This window comes from Tachyglossus aculeatus, chromosome 16 (genome assembly GCF_015852505.1).
Source record: "Tachyglossus aculeatus isolate mTacAcu1 chromosome 16, mTacAcu1.pri, whole genome shotgun sequence".
In the NCBI taxonomy this organism is placed as follows: Eukaryota; Metazoa; Chordata; class Mammalia; order Monotremata; family Tachyglossidae; genus Tachyglossus; species Tachyglossus aculeatus.
This window is the reverse complement of record NC_052081.1, coordinates 15,802,625-15,826,688: the sequence shown is the minus strand read 5'-3', so window position 1 is coordinate 15,826,688 and position 24,064 is coordinate 15,802,625. Positions and strand designations below refer to the sequence as shown.

At 39.6% G+C, this 24,064-nt stretch overlaps 1 long non-coding RNA gene across 1 annotated transcript in view; it reads left to right on the top strand.

Annotated features, from left to right (window-relative positions):
• LOC119937942 overlaps nucleotides 1-23,787 on the top strand; it is a 33,222-nt gene extending 9,435 nt beyond the window's left edge. Inside the window, exons 2-4 of the long non-coding RNA XR_005454293.1 lie at nucleotides 6,073-6,218; nucleotides 18,346-18,496; nucleotides 23,705-23,787. This is a non-coding gene — a long non-coding RNA (uncharacterized LOC119937942). The remainder of the gene's footprint in view (nucleotides 1-6,072; nucleotides 6,219-18,345; nucleotides 18,497-23,704) is intronic.
• Nucleotides 23,788-24,064: the final 277 nt, after the last annotated feature.

Sequence of the window (24,064 nt, the reverse complement as noted above, 5' to 3'; positions counted from 1 at the left end):
AAGGATTTTTAGCCATATTTACTGAATACTCAGTTTTCCAAGTTAAAATTTCCAACTGGAAATTGAAGATACATTTTTCAGTAAATCAATCAATGAAGTGTATTTACTGAGCACTTACTATTTGAAGAGCATTGTACTAAGTGCTTGGGAGAGTACTACATAACAGAGTTGGTAGACAAGGTTCCTGCTCACAGTATTTTCAAGGATTTTGTTTTTTTCTTCTAAAATACTCTGAATCCTGGTCCATAACAATAATTATAATAATAATCATGGTATTAAGCACTTACTATGTGCAAAGCACTATTGTAAGCGTTGGGGAGGTTACAAGGTGATCAGGTTGTCCCATGGGGGGGCTCACAGTCTTAATCCCCATTTTACAAATGAGGTAACTGAGGCACAGAGAAGTGAAGTGACTAGCCCAAAGTCACACAGCTGACAATTGGCAGAGCTGGAATTTGAACCCATGACCTCTGATTCCAAAGCCCATGCTCTTTCCACTGAGTCATGCTGCATAGTCCTAGGGAAGAACATACATTAAATCCTCATTTTAGAGATGTTGGAATATGAAGTGCATAGCAGTTAAGTGACTTGCCTAAACCCACCAGTGGGTTGTTGGTGGAGGTGGGATTAGAGCCCAGGCCTTGTCCTCTTTCTACTTGGCTATGCTAGTTCTCACAACTGACCTTCAAAACAAATAGAGGAAAAGAATAAATATTTTGAGTAAGAAGCAATTCTATTCAAGATCAGGGTTCCTTAATAGGATCTTGAGTCATAAATGCACACATGTGTTTTTAGTAACACAGTAAAGAGAACTGTGGTTGCTTGTAATTTTTCATCCTCTCATAAGAACTCAAAATTCTATTACAAAAGACAAATATATAGCTACTTCTAGTGGCAGATAGGTATTTATATGTATGTGTATATGTAGCGTTCTGTATATGAAAGAAAAAAAGGAGAAGAGAAGAGAGGAGAAGAAAGAATGAGTGAAAGCAAGCACTGAAATTTGGTTTTGGAAGATGATATTACTGATGCTAAGATTTATTTTTATTATAATTATTATTTTTTATTATTTGGTAGTTTATTTGAATGCAATTGGGAAAAATAATGCATGAGTGATATTTCCTTTCACACTGCACGCACACATAAAGATTAACTTATTGAACTTGCCACCCACAGTGCCTGGTGACGGTTAAATTTCTCCTCTTTTTGTACTTTTCTGCTCAAAGCCTCTGAGCTAGGGCCATCCTCGTATTAACTGTGCTATCCTAGGCAGGCTTTTCTTCTGTTTCTGTGCCCCAGTTCTCCCTTCCCACATTTATCATTTGCAATTTTGGTTCATTGTGTATTTGAAATATATCCTTTGCCCTTCCTGTTTCATGTGTCGCGTTCCAGCTTGACATTCAATAGCTATTTAAGTATACTGCTGTCATCCTTTCTCCATCCACACCCACTTGCTTAGAGAACTCATTCACTTCCATGGCTTCAACAATCATCCTTACCTAGACGAGTCCCGAATTTCCTAACCCCTCTTCTTCTCTGCAGTGCCATATTTCCTCTTGCCTTCAGGACATCTCTACCTCTATGTCCCACCAACATTCAAACTTAACATGTCCAAAACAGAACTCCTTACCTTTCCACCCAATCCTTGTCCTCAAGACTTTTCCATCTCTTGAGACAATACCACTATTCACCCCGTCTCACAAGCCCATAAACTTGGCCTTATCCTTGACTCATAGCTCTCACGCAGCCCACATATTCAGCCTGTCACCAAATCCTGTCAGTTCTACCTTTAAATCACTGCAATCTATCCTACCCTGAATATTCAAAATGCTACTAGACCGATCCAGGAACTTATTCTATCCCACCTCGACTCCTGCATCAGCCTCTTCCCTGACTTCCCTTCCTCTTTTCTCTCTCATTCCAATCCATACTTCACCCTGCTGCTCGATTTGTTTTCCTAAAAAAAATTCAGTCCATGTTTCCCCAATTCTCAGGAACCTCCAATGTTGCCCATCCACTGCTACATCAAACAGAAACTCCTTACCATCAGCTTTGAAGCATTCAGTCAGCTTGTCCCCTCCTACCTTACCCCAGTGATCTTACAAGACAGCCAGCACACTTGACTCCTCTGTCAACCAGTCGATCTTATTTATTTAGCTCTTACAATGTGCAGAGCGCTGTACTAAACACCACCTTGGTCATTATACCCTGATCTATCTCATTGCCAACCCCTTTCCCATGTCTTCCCTCTGGCCTGAAATTCCCTCCCCCTCCATATCTGATGGACAATCAATCACCTTACCCATCTTCAAACCCTTATTAAGATCATATCTCCTCCAAGAGGGCTTCCTTGATTAAGGGCTATTTGCCCGACTCCTCTCCCTTCTGCATTGTATATGCACATCCTTTGTCCAATTAGTATTTATGATACATGTAGTACCACAGCACTTGGGTATATGTCCATAATTTATTTATATTAATGGCTGTTTCCCCCTTTCAAGTTTAAGCTCAATGTGGGCAGGAGAACTGTCTACCACCTCAGTTTTAGTGTACTCTTCCAAGCTCTGCATACAGAAGGTGCTCAAGAAATGCCACTGATAGATCACCTGTTCTCTTCAGTTTTCCTTTAATAAAATAGGTATAATTAGGCATAAATGCTATTCTATGCCTGATTTTAGTGGCAATGTGTGTATGTGGCAGTTTGGAGGGGCTAAAAATAGTGAAATGATAGTCTTCAACGTTGTAACAAATATTGGTGGAAAGACAAGAGAACAAATTATAATAATTGTGGAATTAGTTAAGTGCTTTTTATGGTCCAAGCATTGTACTAAGTGCTGGGGTGGATATATAATAATGATGGTATTTGTTAAGCGCTTACTATGTGCAAAGCACTGTTCTAAGTGCTGGGGAGGATACAAGGTGATCAGGTTGTCCCACGTGGGGCTCACAGTCTTAATCCCCATTTTACAGATGAGGGAACTGAGGCACAGAGAAGTTAAGTGACTTGCCCAAAGTCACACAGCTGACAAGCGGTGGAGTTGGGATTTGAACCCATGACTTCTGACTCCCAAGCTGGTGCTCTTTCCACTGAGTCAGATTCCAGTCCGTGCCCCACCTGTGTTTCACAGTCTAAAGGGAAGGGAGTGTGGGTACTGAACACCCATTTAACAGTTGAGGAAACTGTGTCACAGAGAAGTTAACTGACTTGCCTAAGGTCACACAGCAGACAAGTGGCAGAACCAGGATTAGAATCTAGGTCTTCTGACTCCCAGGCCGGTGGTCTGTCCACTAATTTACCCTGATAAAGGCAGAACAATTGATTTTTATTCATTTATTGTGCTCATTAAGGGAGGTCAAAAGTTAAATTCAGCTATAACCAAGGTGCTTCAAAGAAATGTAGAAGCAGAGCTGACATCCGGGGTAGTGTACAAAATAACTTTTAACCACTGGTTCTGCAGGTTTTTAACACTTTTGCATGAAGTTTTCAAACTTGAACAGGGCTGGAGACATACCTGATTTGTGTTTCTGCTGAAGTGAAAGGGGTATTCCTGATGAGGTAGAGAGGAATGTTTCTGCACATAATTTTTGAATAATTCCAGGGTCAGGAAGAGCCTTCTCAGGGGTGAAAACCAAGCCTATACTGTTGGGGCATACCAAAAGACATTTCAATAGCTGGTACTCCCTGGACCTGTGCTAAGCACTGTGTATAGTAAGGATAGGAGAGAAGGAGTGGTGTGTTTTCAGTAGAGTGAAAGAAAAGTATATAGGAAGATGCTCAAAGGAAGATACAAGGATGGATGGGAGGATCAAAATCCCCACGATGGATACAGCGCTCTATTGCAACCAGCTCAAAATGGGTTTCTTCAACACAAGCTTCCATCACCCTGATCAGCATCTGTAACTCTCTGGACTACTAGAAAATTTAACGGGTATTGATTTAGGTATGCTAAAGAGTGCTTTCCTCAGATCTGCATGTCTATGCCATCTCCTTGACATTCTGTCAACTCTGGATTTTTAAACTGTCCACCTTGAATGACGCTGATGTTAAAAAATTTAAAAATTCAAAATTCACCAAGAGATGATGGATCCCTGATGAGTTTGGGGAATAGGAGAAAATAGTTTAACTTGTCTTTCAAGCAATCAAAATTATACACAGAGAATACGACCAGGAATTATTGCCTCTAATGCGATTTAAATTTTACAATATAAAACTGAACTTTAAATTATCAGGGACATGAGTGATATGGTGACTTCCACACCACAGGACCAGAGTAGTACAAAAGTATCTGGGATGTGTGTATGTGTGTAGATTTGAAGACAGTGCTACTGATGATTGACTTGTAAGCTTGTTGACGGCAGGGAATGTGTCTTATATTGTGTTACACTGTCCAAAGCACTTAGTACAGAGCTCTGCACACAGGAAGTATTCAATATATGCAATTGAATAAATGAATGTAGTACCTTAAACACACTAAGTACTCAATAAAATGATTGACTACTGATTCATTGGTGTGCATGGGAAACAGTGATAGCCTCTTCCACATTGTGAGTCTGTGAGGTATAGTCATTTGCTGCATCATTCAGTTTGTGCCTCTCAGTATATCTGATGCTGTTTCCTCCCTTCTCTTTATGTTGAAGCCTCAAAGCCTCAGTTTCTAAACAGTTGCCCCATTCTGGCCCCTGAAGTGTTTTATAACAATAATGGTATTTGTTAAGCACTTACTATGTGCCAAGCACTGTTTTAAGCACTGGAGTAGATACAGGGCCATCAGATTGTCCCATGTGGGGCTCACAGTCTTAATCCCCATTTTACAGATGAGGTAACTGTGGCACAGAGAAATTAAGTGACTTGCCCAAGTCACGTAGCTGACAAGTGGTGAAGCGGGGATTAGAACCCACGACCTCTGACTTCCAAGGTCATGGTCTTTTCCCTGAGCCATGCTTCTATGCAGCTGTCTCCCTACCACCTAATGCTTTCCTTCATTATCTGAAGTTTTGCTTCACTGTAGCTTTCCAGCTCAGCCAATCCCTTTGCAGATATCCCATTTTAACTTGTTCTAAAATAGTTCCTTAGTATCCTGCTGTTATCTATTCTCCTCACTCCATTATTCTCCTTACTCACACCTCACTCCATATTTAGCGATGCTCCATTCACTTAATATGATGAGCAGAGGGCAGGGATAGTGTCTCCCTGGCTCCGCCACTTGTCAGCTGTGTGCCTTTGGGCAAGTCACTTAACTTCTCTGTGCCTCAGTGATCACCTTGTAACCTCCCTAGCACTTAGAACAGTGCTTTGCGCTTAATAAATGCCCTAATTATTTTTGCCAATTCTATTGTATTGTACTCAGCCACATGCTTAGTACAGGCTCCGAACACGGTAAATGCTTAATGACTATGGTTGATTATTTGGTACGATGCTGATGCGCTCAATGCATTTTGAATCCTCTAACCCCCAATCCATGCTCTTTTAAATAGGCCACACTGCTTCTCAGGACCTCTTCACATCCAAAACGAATAAAGGCCCACATTGTACTTCTAGAATAATTCTATGAGTGGTCTCTGTGAGCTCTGGTTGTTAAGAGAAGTTGAGAAGCAGTGTGGCCCAATGACAAGAGCCAAAGTCTGGGAATCAGAGGAAATAGGTTCTCATCCTGTCTCTGCCTCTTCCCTATTTTCTACACTTGGGCAAGCCACTTAACTTCTCTGGGCCTCAGTGTCTTCATCTTTAAGTAGGGATTCAATACCTGTTCTACCTGTTACTTAAACTGAGAGGCTATGTGGCAAAGGGACTGTCATCTGCTCTTCTTGCATTTACTCCAGCATTTTGAACAATGTTAGACCCATGCTAAGTGCTTAAAAATACCATTCTTATTATCATAAAATGTATAAAAAAAAATGTACACTAAAAATACTCAGCCTCCATCCTGGCTTCTAGTGAATGAGGACAGGACTATGGGGAAGAGGTAAGTCTTGTATTTCAGGTTTAGGGTCCATGTGTCCCCTTGACTCCTTCCAATATCCACTTACCATTCCAGTGAAATAAATGTGCATTGCTTTCACCTCTGTTCTAAGAAAGCTTTGATAAGTGAAACACAGAACGTGAGACTCTCTGGGACAGAGGAGGAAACTGGAAAGAACTTTAGAAAATGGATCAAATCCTTGATGAGCTTCAACATCCTTCCATGGGAGAGCAGAGACTGGCTCTTAACAAAAAGTTGGTGAGTAGCAGATAATTTACTTTGTAGTAAACCATGGTGACCAGGTCCTCTCTTAGTCTATTTTAATATAAAGGATCTAATCAATTTTAGGCTATAAGACTGTGACCCGGATCATCTTACTATAGAGGATGAATCCCTCAGCATCTGGAGAGACACCTCCAAGGAGAGACCATGGGTCTCCTAACTTAATAATCATCATCATGATAATGATGGTATTTAAGTGCTTACTATGTGCCAAGCACTGTTCTAAGCACTGAGTAGATACAAGGTAATCAGGTTGTTCCACGTGGGCTCACAGACGTAATCCCTATTTTACAAATGAAGGAGCTGAGGCATAGAGAAGTTAAGTGACTTGCCCAAAGTCACACAGCTGATAAGTGGCAGAGCCGGGATTAGAACCCAAGACCTCTGACTCCCAAGCCCGGCCTCTTTCCACTAAGCCACGCTAGCTTTGCTTGAACTAGAGCTATGAAATCTGGCCAAACTCATTCATGTTCTTACTGTACTAAGATTTTAGCTCTGGCATATAAATATGCTCTACTAGTTCAGTAGGATGTGCAACAGTGCTCTGCACACAGTAAGCACTCAATAAATACGACTGAATGAATATAGACAGAAGATTTGACATTGTCTGTTGAAAGGTTTGTTTTATTATTTTTCTTTTCACTATTACACCCAAGATAATTTTCATACCGCGCTATGTGTATTGCCCTTTGCTAGTTTTCATGCCCCCTTTTAGTTTATTAAAAATTTATGAATTGTGATTAAATTCTTCTGGACTATTTTTCAATATCATCCTGTGGCACTTTGTATGAGCAACATTAACCAGTGCAAAATATCAGAGGAGAAAAGATGTTATTTAGACCAGACTGTTGCAGATGTGTGGGTGTGTTTTTATGAACCAAGCTTTCTTGCTGCACAAAAAAAAATCAAGTCTGAAAGGTAGATTTTTTTTTCTCTATAGAACTTGTGCTACTTCACTAAGGGAAAAGTAATGTCATGTATTCATGATTACTGCTAAAGAAGTGATAATTATGGAATGCAGTAACCAGGGACTAAGACATCAAAGTTGCTTCCAGAGGACACAAAGAGCCACTGATCACTTTTTGTATTAAATTTCCAATAGAGGGAGAAATTAAATTCCATAATATTGTCTACTTAAAAGTATCAGCATTTTTAAAAGATGCTAATTTGTTTTGTTGTCTGTCTCCCCCTTCTAGATTGTGAACCCATTGTTGGGTACGGATTGTCTCTGTTGCCGAATTGTACTTTCCAAGAGCTTAGTACAGTGGTCTGCACACTGTAAGTGCTCAATAAAAACAATTGAATGAATGAATGTTAAAAAATACCTAACAATTTGATCATCTTTATGCAAGGTTCTCAAAATGCAAACAGGGCAATCCTCAGGAAAATTCAGCCTGTGATCAGGTCACTCAAGGCAAAAATAGGCTGGTTTATAATGTCAAAGGTGGCACAATAAGTTTCTCTCTGTCCAGATACAGAGAAGTATGGTATGAGACATACAGTAGCAATTGTAGTGCTACTTTATTGTTAACGAGAAGGAGAAAAGGAGGTCAGATTCCTATATTGGTTCCGCAAGCATATGCTGCTATTCTTTCACTTCAGTTTTCGGTGCTTCTCCAGATGATGGGAAGGGAAAAAGAAGCATAACATATTTTCAAGGTTGCTAGGAGCAACTAATGCTACCAAATTGGTATTCATGTTTAATTATATATTAAAATTTCAACCCCTTAAAAACAATGAAGAAAATTTCATTTTCACAAAGAAGGTTTGATCAGGAGATGTACATCAATTGAGGTTTTTTTTTTTATTTTAATTCTGATATCTTTGTCGAACCCCCACAGTCCCAGTTCTCAACGACTCAGAAAGGGAAACTAAATCTGGTTAAAGTTAATAGATTATTTGTAAAAAGTAAACTGGAAAGGGAGGTTCCTGATATCAATAAAAAAAACCCTAAAGAAGATGATGATGATGGTATTTGTTAAGCTTTTACTATGTGCCAAGCACTGTTCTAAGCACTGGGGGAGCTACAAGCTAACCAGGTTGTCCCATATGGGGCTCACAGTTTTAATTCCCAATTTACAGATGAAGTAACTAAGGCACAGAGAAGTTAAGTGACTAGCCCAAAGTCACACAGCCGATAAGTAAAACAGTGCTTTGCACATAGTAAGCGCTTAACAAATGCCATCATTATTATTATTATTATTATTATTATTATTATTATTATTATTATTAGTGGAGCTGAAATTAGAACCCACAACCGCAATAAACTTTCTCTGACTCTCAAGCCTGGGGTCTTTGCACTAAGCCATGCTAAAGGTTTACTGCCAATGAGGGCCAAATTTGGACTCTATTTGGATTCATGGATTTTACTTTGGATTCATGGATTTTGCCACTTTGATCAAAGATCTCAAGGATTTGGAGGGGTTTTATTGATGGCATTTATTAAGCGCTTACTATGTGCAAAGCACTGTTAGCGCTGGGGAGGTTACAAGGTGATCAGGTTGTTCCACAGGGGGCTCACAGTCTTAATCCCCATCTTACAGATGAGGTATCTGAGGCACAGAGAAGTTAAGTGACTTGCCCGAAGTCACACAGCTGACAATTGGTGGAGCCGGAGTTTGAACCCATGACCTCTGACTCCAAAGCCCGAGCTCTTTCCACTTAACCACGCTGCTTTAAAACAACTGCCCATTTCGCTTCAGTTCATCTCTTTGATCAGATCAAAACACACCAAAAAACGTCTCCCAAATCTTGGGTTCCAAAACTGAAAGATGTGAGGAATTCTTAAAAGTACCCCAGTGCTACTCTTCAGAACTTTAGAGCTACCTCATAGTGCTTTCCAGAATGTTAGATTAGTTGTGGTAAAATGGCTGTAGAATAAGTGAAATAATTGATTTCTCAAGGTAGTTTAACAAGAAGGATGACATGGAGCATTAGAGACCCAGACTTTATTCCTGATTCCACCTCTGTTTACCTGTGTGAACTTTGCTAAGTAACGTTGTACCTCACAGTGTCTCTACCTTTCCATCTCGCAACACAATTGAGTTCCTATTGGTAAAGGCTCTGCTGGTTGAGTTGAAATATTGGTACTATTGATATTACTACTAATAATGATGATAATATTGATAATAAGACAACTACACCTCATCTACGGTCTTTCACCAATGTATTAGAAGATTTTCTTAGATTTTCTCTGTCTGAAAAATAATAGTTTCATATATCATTTTTTAAACCCAGAGATTCATTTTTTTCTGAAATCTGGAAAAACAATTATTGAATTTTAATGAAATCCAGCTGAGCGAATAGCAACCACCCTTCAGCATGACAAACACATATTTTTAGAAAAATAAAAAGGGTTTTATCCATGGTGGGGTTCTTCAAACATGGGTTATACAAAAGACCACTTTATGCTTTGATTTAGACATACAATTTTTCTGGTCAACCACATTTTGTTCTCTGATGATGGGAACAGAAGGCAAAGCATTTTGCAATCCCATTTCCTCTCCTTTATTCTTGCTCCTCTCTATTCCCTATCAGCTCGGGGCCATGCAAATGCTAAGACCAGTTCCATCTGGCCTGGGGCCAGATCCTTGTAGCTAAAAACACAGCAGTTTCTGATGGAAAATAAACATTTTCAGATTTATTTTCTCTGTAAATATGATTTTTGTGTCAAGTTAACTCTGTTTTTCTTTTTGAAAGCCCTACGCCCACATGGCAAAAATCTGTTGCAGATCTTTATGTTTAAGTGTCATGTGAAGCAAATACAGTAATTCCAAAGAACTTTAATATCCACTCTCAGCTTCCTTGGCCTCTTCATGGCTTCATATTTCTGTTTTTTTTCACCATCTGCCTTCCTTCTGTTGACTCATTTCTGATGCAGTGCACAAGAATGGCTTTCCCATGTTGCAGGAAGAAGTGAAGTACTTAGGTTTTCCTCAGTTGGTAGTAGTATACCATGGACTTCACAAGGATCCACCCTACTTTAGCTACTGGAGAACCTTGGCTTCACTGACTCTGTCCTCTCACGGTTCGACTCATCTCTCTGGCCATTCATTCTCAGTCTCCTTCACAGGCCCCTCCTCTGCCTCCCACCCCCTAACTGTGGGTATCCCTCAAGGTTCAGCTCTGGGTCCCCTTTTATTCCCCATTTGCATTCACTTTCTTGGAGAACTCGTTCGCTCCCATGGTTCAACTATCACCTTATGCTGATGATACCCAAATCTACATCCCCAGATCTGATCTCTCTCCCTCTGCAGTCTCACATTTCCCCCTGCCTTCAAGACATCTCTACTTGGATGTCTTCCTATCACCTCAAGCTTAACATGTCGAAAACAGTACTCTTTATCTTTCCACCCAAACTCTGTCCTCCTTGACTTTCCCATCACAGTAGATGGCACCACCATTCTTCCTGTGCCACAAGTTCTGTAACTTTGACCTTATCCTTAACTCCTCTCACTAAATTCTGTCGGTCCCACCTTCACAACATTGCTAAAATCCACCCTTTCTCCATACAAAGTGCAACCACGCTAATGCAATCACTCTGGATTACTGCATCCGCCTCCTTGCTGACCTCCCCACCTCCTGTCTCTCCCCAATCCAGTCCCATACTTCACTCTGCTGCCTGGATCACTTTTCTACAAAAAACGTTCAGGACATGTCTCCCCACTCCTCAGAAAACTACAATGCTTTGCCCAACCACCTCTGCGTGAAAGAAAAACTCCTCACCACTGGCTTTAAAGCACTCCATCACCTTGTCCCCTCTTACCTCACCTTCCTTCTCTCCTACTACAGCCAACCTGCATATTTCACTCCTAATGCTAACCACCTCACTGTGCTGTGATCTCGCCTGTCTCACCGCTGACCCCTGGCCCACATCCTACCTCTGGCCTGTAAGGCCTTCTCTCCTCAAATCTGACAGAGTAATTACTCAAATCCGACAATTACTCTCCCCCACTTCAAAGACTTATTGAAGGCATATCTTCTCCAATAGGCCTTCCCTGACTAAGCCTTCCTTTCCTCTTCCCCCACTCCCTTCTGTGTCACCCTGACTTGCTCCATTTGTTCTTTCCCTGCCCGAGCCCCACAGCACTTATATTCCTGTCCATAACTTATTTATTTACATTTATATCTGTCTCAAATAAGTATAGATGCTGCCTGAGCCCCACAGCACTTATATTCCTGTCTGTAATTTATTTATTTACATTAATGTCTGCCTCAAATAATAGTGTAGATGATTTCTCCCTAGTCAATATCCCTGGCATACTCTCACAATACTACCCATGCCTCATAAGAGGTTCGTTTTTTCACCACAGTTGAAATTTGTTTCTTTCCACTGAACCATCTTTAAAGGAGAAAGTTCACTGACCTTGGTGAAGAACTGAAACAGTAAAGAGAGGTAGTAAGTTCAGTGATGAAGAGCTCTCTCGCTGTGGCTGACAAAGGATATTCCTCTCAGCACTGTGACTCCAAGATGTATGTGGATGTTTGATGTGAGTTCAAAGATGGGATCTTGGCAGTAGGCAAGTTGAGGGCACATGGAAGAGATATACACATACCACATTGGATTGCCTATCATTTGGAGCATTTCATTTCTTAAAGAGATACTGGTGACATTATGTAATTAAGGACTGATAAACAGGTAGAGAAAAAGATTACAAAACAGATTTTGGAGAATAGTAGGGAAATATGTAGGTAGCCACGAGGTGCAGTGAGAATGAAGTAGACTTTTCATTACAGGAGATACTTCAACAAAGTTTAAGGTAGAAGGGTAAGAACTCATGGTGATAACTGTAGGGACTGTGTCAGCATCTATCTACAAGGATAGGTGACCTCAGCCTTTTGGAAAAACGGGAGAGGATGATGGGAATCAGTCAGCCTATCATATTTATTGAGCACATACTCTGTACAGATTACTGTGCTAAGCATTTGGGAGAGTATTATATAACAATATAACAGAAACATTCCCTGTCCACAGTGACCTTACAGTCTAGAGGGGGAGATAGTTAACAATATAAATAAATAAAATTAGACATGTACATCAGTTCTGTGGGGCTGCAAGTAGGGGATGAATAAAGGGAGTAAGTCAGGGTGCTGCAGAGGGAGTGGGAGAGGGGAAAAGAGGACTTCATTAGGAAAGGCCTCTTGGAGGAGGTTTGCCTTCAGTAAGACTTTGGTGGGGAAAACAACTGTCAGATAAGAAGAAGGAGAGCATTTCAGGCCAGAGGCAGAACGTGGGTGAGGGAGGGCATGTGCTAAGCTGTCCTTCTAACCAGGTTTTTGTTAGTAATTCCGTATAGTACTTTTGGGGAAAGGTGGGTCCTATGGGATGAAATGTCAGTCAATCAATCAATGGTCAGTGTTTTTAAAGATGACCAACAGTTCTGAAGGCAAGATCTCACTCGTGTATGCGAGTTTTTCTAAGAAGAATGCACAAACAACACATCCCACAGATTTGCCCTCAACTATGGAGAGATCCTTGTTGCAACAATAGGCCTGTCTAACTGAGCCCATCTTCTTTTCAAGCCTGCCTCTTGGCATCCTGATCCCTGTGAAGCCTCTGTTGAAGGATATCAACCTTCCTCCTGATTATTATTGATAATCACCGTGGTATTTGTTAAGTACTTACTACATGTCAAGCATTGTACTGAGCACTGGCATAGATACAAGATAATCAGGTAGGACACAGTCCCTGCCCCAAACAGGGCTAAGTCTTCAAGCCCATTTTACAAATGAGGTAACTGAGGCACAAAGAAGTTAAGTGATTAGCCTAAGGTGCCACATCTGACAAGCAGCAGAGCTGGGGTTAGAACCTAGGTCCTTTGGACTTGCAGGCCCATACTCTATCCACTGGACCTCATTATTATTATTATTATTATTATTATATTAAGTACTGTTGTCAAGCACCATTCTAAGCCCTGGGTTAGATGCTAATTAATTAGGTTTGACAGAGCCCATCTTCCATTCCCTGTCTGAGTATTCTTCATTGTTTTTTTTCTTTGTTAGTACTTTGGATTTGGGGGAGTTGGAGACTAGGGGTCTCATTGAAGAATCTCAGCTTCAGTCCTGGAGAGAAAGAGGAATAGAACGCCCTCTCCTCAATTCCTGAAATGGATTTTTTTTCTTTTGGGGTGGTGAGCGGAAATGCAAATTTAAGGATATGCGGTCCATGATAATCCCTTCAGAATGATAATCCTCTAAGTTCCAATTACTTTACCCACCCCAGCATCACTATTTAATCAAATGAAAAGGACAAGGGAATGAAAATAACCACCTTGGTAATTAGAATGATTGACAGCGGGCATCAGGAGCCATCCCTGTGGAACTCTGGGACTCATCTTCCAGATGAGACGATCTAAGCCAGAGATCACAAATGGGAAAAAAAAAACCAAACAAGGTCCTGTTGAGGTTAGGAAGAAGATTGATAAGGTCATCTCAAGAGTTGTCGAGGTACAGATCGGGAAATATCAAAGTATCTATTGCCACATTAGGTAGCTCATTAACTTGAACTACTTAATGACCAGATCTAAATAACTCCTTTAATGCACAAATGTTAGGCTTCATATGTGTGTTTTTTTTTAACTGAAACTCTCAGCCTCCTAAAACCCTTAACTTTACATCTGGTTTATGACATGGTACTCTCCACTCTTCACTAGGGCTATTTTCAAATGTTTTCATGATTCCTCACAGCATCTGTGTTTGTGAGTATTCAAGGAATAAAATGTCATGCTTCCAATATAATCAGAGGTGGGCTGCTGGACTTAACAATAATAAGTCTAATTATTATTAACAATAATAACAATAATGGTATTTCTTAAGCACTTACTATGTTCCGAACACTCTACTAAGTGCTGAGGTGGATCCAAAATAATCAGGTTGGATATGGGGGCTCACATTTTAAACAGGAGTGAGAATAAGTGTTGGATTCTCATTTTGCAGTTGAGGGAAATGAGGGACAGAGAAGTTAAGCAACTTCCCCAAGGTTACACAGCAGAGAAGTGGTGGAGCCGGGATTAGAACCCAGATCCTCTGACTCCCAGTCCTGTGCTCGTTCTACTGGGCCATGCTGCACATCTAATTCTTCTACTCTTACTCTACGACTCTTTTGGGGAACTCATCTGCTCACAAAGCCTCATCTATCAGCTCTATACAGCAGACTCACACAGGCCTACATCTCTAGATGGTAGTATACATTAAGCACCAACTGTAGGCAAAACACTCAATCAATACTATTCAATAATAGTATTGATCAGAAATAATATTTCCCAATCTGCATTCTGTAGCTTGACAACTCTTGAGATGACCTTATCAATCTTCTTCCTAACCTCAACAGGACCTTGGCCGGGTTTTTTTCCATTTGTGTGTAGAGCACTGTAATAATAATAATTATGGCCTTTGTTAAGCACTTACTATGTGCCTAAGCACTGGGATAGATACAAGGTAATCAGGTTGTCCCATGTGGGGCTCATGGTCTTAATCACCGTTCTACAGACGAGGTAACTGAGGACCGGAGAAGTTAAGTGACTTGCTCAAGGTCACACAGCAGACAAGTGGTGGAGGCAGCATTAGAACCCACATCCTCTGACTCCCAAGCCCGTGCTCTCGCCACTAGGCCTTGCTGCTACTAAGTGCTTGACAATACTCGAGGCTGTAAATTCGTCTCTAGACTGTAAACTCACGATGAGCAGGGAATGAATCTGCCAAGTCTGTTGGAGTATACTCTCCCAAGCACTTGTACGTTCTGCGTGGCACAGGGGCTGGAGGGCGCATCATGGCCTGGGGTGTCAGGGTGTGTGGGGGGTCAAAGGGGAACCAGTCCTGAACCACTGGACACAGGTCCCAGGACTGGTAAGGAGTGGGAGGCATGTGAGAACTTAAGGCATAATAAGGAATGGGAATTAGAAATAGAATAGCTAGCTCTTTTCCTCCCTTCAAAGCCCTACTGAGAGCTCACCTTCTTCAAGATGCCTTCCCAGACTGAGCCCCCTTTTTCCTCTCACCACCCTTTCTCCTGTCCTACCTCCTTCCCCTCCCCACAGCACTTGTGTGTATATGTGTGTGTATATATATATATATATATATATATATATATATATATATATACAGATTTATTACTCTATTTTACTTGTATTTACTTGTAAATATTTACTTATCTATTTATTTTGTTAATGATGTGCATATAGCTTTAATTCTATTTGTTCTGACAATTTTGACACCTGTCTACATGTTTTGTTTCATTGTCTGTCTCCCCCTTCTAGACTGTGAGCCCGTTGTTGGGTAGGGCCTGTCTCTATATGTTGCCAACTTGTACTTTCCAAGCACTTAGTACAGTGCTCTGCACACAGTAAGTGCTCAATAAATGCGATTGAATGAATGAATGAATAATTAGGTATTAGGAAAATGACACCACAGCACCAGGAGATTACCCCGTGGCAGCAGTGGCTTGGTATTTCCTGTTCCATGGTAGAAGCAGCCTGGAGCTGGCCTCTCTGACATGGATCCCAAGCCAGAGGAGGGTAAGGGTCACAGTTACCTTGAAGATTTCTGTCATTAAGGAGCTTCAACTTGACTTCTACAATTGTTCGTTTAACTGCTTGACTGTTTAGATCTAAAACACAATACCTTAGTAATTTAAAATCCATAAGATGTCAGAAGCTTATTCAAATGGAACAGTCAGTGTAACTCATCGCTTTTGAAAACCCACACTGGAAAATGGACTACCTTCTAGGACACCATACAATTCTGAAATAGAAAGTACTTGTTTCCTTTACTGGCCATTCCACTCAAGATTCTTGTCTGAATTTTCCATTCCACACTGACTTTAACTCTGCCTTGAGGCTCTGTGGGATGCAGAACTGGTCCTAGATGATTGAGTGTCCACAAATTCCCAATTCACACAGAAGCCTAAGTCTTGATGGAGATCTCCCTTCAACCTTAAATGACAGCTTTGTCGGCTAATCTTTCATATGCACCTGAGGAAGCGATTTCTAAATGTGTAAGCACTTTTAAGAAAATGGAATTAAGAACATCTGGATGGTGTATGACTAAAAGGACTAAGATCAAAACTATTTTTGACTAGGAAATTAGAATTTTAAATGAGGGGGTTGAAAAGGATAAGGGCAAAGTTCCTGAGCATAACTTAGTGCAGTGTTTTTCAACTTATTTTAGTACATCAGGATAATGTTAATTGGATCCCTCTCCATGCTATAGTTTGGAAAGCAAATAGTTTAGTCAACTTAACATAGAGAGGGGCATGGAAAAGGATCCAGTAAAATCTTAACCAGCCAAGCCAGAAACTCAAGTTTTCCCTTTGTAATGCTTATTTCCCTTAGTAAAGCAGTTTGGTAGGGTCTGTCCAAGGACAGAAGGACCAAAGAAATGAATGGTCTCTGGGGAAACGTCTCTGATCGTATTCCACTAATCGAAAGGATTGCTTGACAGGCTACTCTTGCGACACGTCCTCTGATTCATTTCCACAGGAAGGATCTGATTGGAAACATGGAAGCGGGGAGGTGGGGGACAAAATGGTGGCAGAATGACCAAGTTCATATGGGGAACAATCTTTTTTTGATCCTTTAGACCTTAGCAGATGACAATTTATTGTGTATCACTTGACACCTTTGATCCCTGGCATCTGTGAAAAAATTCTGCCTGCCCTGAGAAGTTTCTCAAGATGTTATGTTGACTCCAAAGTGAATATGTTTTCCTGCTTCAGAACTGGAGAAGCCCTGTCAGATCCATTCCCCGTCACTAACAAAGTGAAACTGGGCTGTTTGCTTGGGTCAGCCCTGTTCAACCTGATTTTCTCATCCATGCTTAACTTCCCAATAAGGGATCCAATTCCTCTGGAAAGCTTTCTATTTTACCTAGAAAATGATATTTTATTGTAACTTTTTGTTCCCAGAGGGGTTAGGCTGTATTAATGAAAGAGAGTCTTTGTTGAAGTAGTGTGTCATTGGATTTTTATAAATTATTGGCTGGTACTTTCTGAGCATCAAAATTACATCTCATGTCAGAGAGATAATAAACCAAACCTTTTACCCAAAATATAAAATCATTCAAGTCTAAGATACAATCTTTCTGGCTAGATGTGATTTCTGAATACTTATATTGAATAGAGTACCATCAATTTTTGCAGTGACAAGATAAACTCAAATATCTGAACTCAACTTGAGTTTCACTACAAGTTCCAAGTGGAATAATCATGTTCTGATTAATTTCCCTATGGTATCCCCCCATCAAAGTTGAACTCAAGGACTGTGGGAGAAACTTTTTCAATTCTGTAATATACCATAGAATGTATATCAACCCCCCCCCAAAAAAATATATGGCTGTCAGTGCCCTTAGTTTACCTTGGCACTAAAGATAAGTGACTGCTAGTATTTCAAATATTGCAGAAATTATGCTGAAATTATGCTCAAATATGCTGAAAATTTGTCAGCATAGTGGAGCATATACTTTCACTCTTTTATTTTAAAATCATCAAATACATTTTTGAAATAGAAAAATTGGTATGCCTTAGATTCTGTTTTTCTTCCAAAAATGTAACTGTGACTTTTATTGAAAACTATATTGTATTTCATAAACATTACATAGAATAAAATATTAATTCATTTCATTTTATTCACCCTTTACATTTTTTCCCTACTTTTTCTTCCATCCATTTACTTGTGACGTATAGAACTAGGATAGCATAAATAAGTGCTTACACCCACTAGAGCTGATCCAGTAAACACATTGGAAAAGAAAAGTAAACATTTCAATGTTCAAGTCTTCATTAATTTCCTTTTTATTTATGGAAAGGGTTAAGGTTATGTGAATGTCATCTCTTTATTAAGTACTACACTCAAGGTTTATTGCTAATTCCCCTTTGCATCAAATTAAAGAGTGCATATGGTTATAGCATTGATTTCTTAATTTTCTGAAAATTACCCTACCAACAGCTGGTCTCTTGAACAAATGAATATGTCAATGCCTGATTACTGATTAATGATATTACTTTCTTCAAAGTAATAGCAATTTGCATTCAAATTTGGTCTCGTAAAATTTTTAGTTTTAAAAAGCTATGTTGAATTTCTACTTTCCAACATTTTCTTCTGTTTTTCAGGGCTGTTTTTTACCAAGGATATCACTTATCAAGAGCTTGGAGAAATACCAGTCCTGACAAGAATTTGTATTCTGACTTTCCAGTCCTTTCAACTACTTCTTATGTGCCTAGATTTCAAGCCCTGCATGCTAATGAAACCTGACTGAAGCAGGTAAACACTAACAGATTAAATGGCTCTATTTCTTAAACACACGTTCAGTGTATACCAATTTAAAAAAAATAGTTTAATTTGAAAATGAAAACAACTTATCCTCTTTGAAGGATGTGTCTTAAAATGATTAAAAGCTCTCTATTGTATTTCAAATGATGATAAACAATGAAACTTGACTATCTGTCTCTAAATTGAGATTTTTCAGAATTATGCTGAAACTCTGTTGCTACTGGGAATGCTTTACAATTATTCTGGGTTATTTCCAGTTTTATCTAATCGTACTCCAAGCGGCAGTGTTCTAAAGAAACTATGTATTCTGAATGAAGTACTCTAAGGGAAACATTCTGAAGGAGGAATTCAATAGGCAGTGCCCATAGTAAAAGAAGTCTTAACAGTGGCAAAGATAGAGAGACTAAGGGGTATTGGGATCAGAGGCAGTAAACAGAGGAAACTAACCTGGAAAACTTATGATTAAGGTATGGTAGTTCCAATTTACCACTTCCAATAACAGATTGAAAGATTGAAGCAATCCTTAATTTCCCATCCTCATCCTCAGCAGCACATTTGATGTACTACACCTAATAATCAAGATTTTATATATATAAAACTCAACTAAATTTTAGATCCCAATATTCAGCCAAAGAGTCAGTTAAAGGAATATTCTGCAAGCAAAGTTGAATGTTGAAGATGGCCCTATAAAGCTTATCCCCTAAACTACAATTTATTCATCCATTTATTTATTCCTTTGTTCAACTTAATATGTTCTTGCTATGACCAATTGCATCTTTGCTTTTTCTCAGCTTCCACAATTTGTAAGTACCCTGGGTTCTGTCTACCCATTCCCTATGATATACCCCCAACAAATTCTTAAACTCTAGGGCTGTGGCTGAATCTTTTAAATTTTAACATCTACTATAGAATGAATACCAACAAAAAATATTCTGTAAATATATGCTCCTCAGAGAGCAGTGTCTTTTTTAAACTCTCCCAAACCCTCAGCACAGCACTCCTCACAAGGTGGCCACTTGAACACGACAGAGTTTGACTGGAGGCAGTTCCTAGACAGTCTATCTTGAGAAGATCCATATAATCCACAATGAATTACATCTGAATTGTAATAACAGTATCTTCCCTGGGGATTGCAGAGGGCTGTAACCATTAAATACCTGAACTTAAGCACAGACAGGATTCAGCCAAGCGGCTTCTGGAGAGCTTTATTCCTCATTAGGCGACTCATTCTAGATCTCTGTGTGGCCTTGGATAAGTCCCCTTTGGGTAATGGTTTCCCGAGCAACGTGATTTAGGAATTTTGACTAACTGGCACTTTCCATTTCCCCCAATCACAGATAGCAAAGCTGTCACTAAAAAACAGTTTCATAAGTGATGAGAAGCTGCTACAGAAATTCTTAAAAGCCACTATATACGTTTTTTCAAAAAACACAGTAACTGTTCAGTAAATGTGATTGATATACATGTTCTCTATATAGAATTCAATGATATTTGTTGAGCACTAGAGTGGTTTAGGATACCTTTTCTTGTTTAGTAATTAGTTAAAATGTTCACACAGGAGCTGAACCTGTTCTGTCTAAATCAAGTGAAGGAGAACTAAATAATTATCAGGTTGATGTGTTCAATCTACTCAGCCCAACAGGACTATTCATGCCAAAAAAAAAGTAAATCATTCATACTGCCCCAGCTATCATTTTCTTTTACACTAGCCTGAAACACCATCTCTCTATAAAAACTAATAGGATCCAGACAGTTTTTTATTTTTTACTGTTTTAATGGCCTTGCTAAAGTGACACTATTTTAGAGTCTCTTGTTAAACATGGCTTTTGTCATTCCTACCACTGCCTAAAACCAAATTTTGATTTGCTTTAGAAGAAAAATAGGTGTCATATTGTTCACTTAGCATTCCCATATGCTTACAAAAGTCAAATAGAAAACTCTCTTCGAACAATACAGACTGTCTTCCAAATCACGCAACGGAGGTGTCGAACATTGGCCTTGCTTCATTTAACACAAAGCAGGGCTCGTGCTTTTTTGGGTGGATTGTACATACAGACCGGAAAACATGGTCCCCTGAGAAGAAGACATCAGTTGCTTCATGTTTCCAACTTGTCATCCATCCAGGAAGCAATTGTGATATCAGCTGAGATTGATTCTAAAATCCAGGCCTCAAGAAGGAGAGTACGAACACTGACAAAGAAAATCCTGCTCCCAGATTACTGAGAAAAGATTGTCAATCATTCTGAATGACAGACAAGGTGGCAGAAATCAAACTGTATTATCCAAAGTGTTTATTAAATGCTCACACATGCCCACGGTGTTTCTGATTCCCCAAACTAAGTTTAACATTTAGCAACTTACTACACATATAAATTGTTGGGCATATCAAGGCATGGTCCCTGCTTTTTCGAAGTTTAAAAGGGACAACATGCTCAGGAAGAACATGTGCAAAGACTTAGAAATGTAGCTGTACGAATCAAATGAGTAGTAAAAGGAAAATGTGAAATGAAATTTTTAAATTGTATATAGCATCAGTAAGATTTTTGCAACAGAGGAATTATCCTGAAGAGGAGAACAAGGTAGATTTTTTCAAAATGTTTTTTTCCACTACAAATTCATTTAGTTTTAATGATGTCATGGAAGAAAATATATCACCACACTTTGTTTTTATGCACCATCTCACCATTAACACAATCTTGAACTCTTGGCACACTTTATCTGAGAAGTTCCAACAGAGTTAACCGAAGTCAATCCTGAGACAATGTAATAGTTGCATTCTGGAAAACCCCCTCGTTAATCATCAACAACAAAAAAGCCAATGTGTTTTCAGTGGTAAAACAAGGAGTTGGAGGAAAATGGTTCCAAGACCATTGGAGCAGAGCATGAAGGGAGTCAGGGACCACTGAGTTTATATTTCTAAGGCATTGTAAAGTCAGCATTGTTTTGTTTTGATTCAGAAAAACCTTAGCAGTTAATTAGCATTTTACCAGGAACTAATGCAACTGTTGAAAGTTTCGAGGATTCACAAGGTTACAGAGAATTTTATACTCTTAAAATATTTCCTTGTACAATGCTGATTAACTGAAAAAGTGTTTTTGATGAAAATAGCAACTTATCTGTCCCTCAAATTTGTGAGAAGTGCTTGGCCAGGATCCTGGGAATCAGAGGAACTGGCTTCTAATCCCAAATCTGCCACTTGGCTTTTGGGTGACCTTGGGCAAGACACTTCACTTCTCTGTGCCTCAGTTTATTCTTCTGTAAAATGAGAATTCTATACCTGCTCACTCTCCACCTAGAGCTGTGAGGCCTCTGAGGATCAAGGCCTGTGTCTGCCCTTTTTATCTCTGACAGACCACTTCTTTCCCCACCTTCAAAGCCCTATGAAAATCACATTTCCTCCAAGTGGCCTTTCCAAGTAATCCCTCACCTCCCTGTCTTAACGATTCCTTCTGTGTCACCTGTGCACTTGGATTTGCTTCCCTAAGCACTGTGATAGTCACCACTCCGAAGGATCCGTAGCACTTGAGCACATATCCAGCTGAAACTTATTTTAATGACTGTCTGCTTCTGTAGTCTGTAATCTCCTTATTGACAGGGATTGTCTTTACCTCCTCTTTCATATTGTACTTCCCCAAGTGGTCCACACACAGAAAGCATTCAAAAATTATCATTGATTGATTTTGGGACAGAAAATGCACCTGATCTAACTGTATTGTACCAACCCTGGGCTTGTAAGCATAAATGGTTAACAAATGCCACAATTATTACTATTAATGCATGATTTTTGTTTTCATGCAAGACTCCTTGATGGCTAAAGTGACCACATTTTCTCTACCATGTTCCAAGAGGCAGTTGCCTTGGAAGAAACTGTGGTCTTCACTGTCCATGTGAGGCCATTATTTTTCAGGAGTTCTGCTGAGTCTGTTAACCTGGTGAAACCCGGTAGGTGATTCTTCTGTCAGAAATCATCACTAGTAGTGGAGCCTCAGCAGGCAGAGCTCTAGGGCAAGATCCCGGGACTCCTGATTCCTGGAACAGTTCTTTTCAGTGGATCAACAATGGGACTATAATGTTTAATATTATTATTGGAGGTAACCAGTTTGATTCTTTTTTTTATTTGTACAACACTTCAGTAAGAGGGCTTCCATTACGTATTGTTAAAATGAAGGTTTAAAGTTAACATGTATTTTGTGCTGATATAAAAGAGAAGCAGCGTGGTTCTGTGGAAAGAGCCAGGGCCTGGGAGTGAGAGGTCATGGGTTCTAATCCTGACTTTGCCACTTGTCAGCTGGGTGACTTTGGTCAAGTCACTTCATTTCTCTGTGCCTCAGTTACCTCATCTGTAAAATGGGGATTAAGACTGTGAGCCCCACGTGGGACAACCTGATCACCTTGTATCCCCCCCAGTGCTTAGAACAGTGCTTTGCACATAGTAAGTGCTTAACAAATACCATTATTATTATTATTATAAAAATGTGTCATAGTTTTGACATTATGTACCAAATTGAATGCACTTGAAAAGCTACATCTTGGAGTCTTATTAATTCTCTATAAAGGAAGGCCACTCTCGGTATCGTTCACACCACTCAGTAACATAGTTCAAGTCTATATAGACTTATATGATAGAGGATTTCAAAATAATCCATGAATGCCTATAGTAGCAGTGGAATATCAAGTGCTTAAAACAGTGCTCTGCACACAGTAAGTGCTCAATAAATATGATTGAATGAATGAAAAGATAACCTTCCACAGATAATGATAATTATGATATTCCTAAGTGCTTACTATGTTCCAGGCACTGTACTAAGCACTGGTGAGGGAGATGTGAAGAAGTTGTGTTGGACACAATCTCCCTGTCCCATATGGAGTTCGCAGTCTTAATACCCATTTTACAGATGAGGTAACTGAGGCATAGAGAAGTTAATGACTTTCCCAAAGACAGGTATCAGAGTGAGCTGGGGTTAAAGACAAGGTCCCTCTCACTCCCAGGACTGAAGGTGATGCTGCTTCTCTATTATTATTTCTTATGCTCTTATTATTGTCAAGCAATGTCTCATAAAGAAATAGTATCTAAAGGCAAAAATGTCAACAATACTTTTTCATTAAGTATTGTATAAAGCGTCTTGGAAGTATATCTCATAACATTTGGAGAACTTTGGGGAAATCTAAATCCGCTGAAGATTTCATTATTGCTCAAAGTACAGGTGCATCATTGAAGAAAGAACTAAAAGCGCAAATGGAACTTCCACGGATATAAGCCAAACCAAGTGTGAAAGGAGAAGATCAAATGATAGGTAAAGAATCTAAAAATCACATTACCACATCCCTGATAGACTATAGTCTTGGAAAACACCCTCGCAGAAAGCAGCTAACTACTCTATTAAAAAAAATAGAGATTGATCTAGGCTGGGGTTTTGTGGAATGGAAATATTTAACATATTCTGTAAGCTTCCTTACTGTAATACTTTTTACAAATTAAAGATGCTGTAGAATAGCAGTAATAAGATTAAATTTGAGAGAGTCAGTTAATGTAAAATAAGATTGGACCTGAACCTCTTT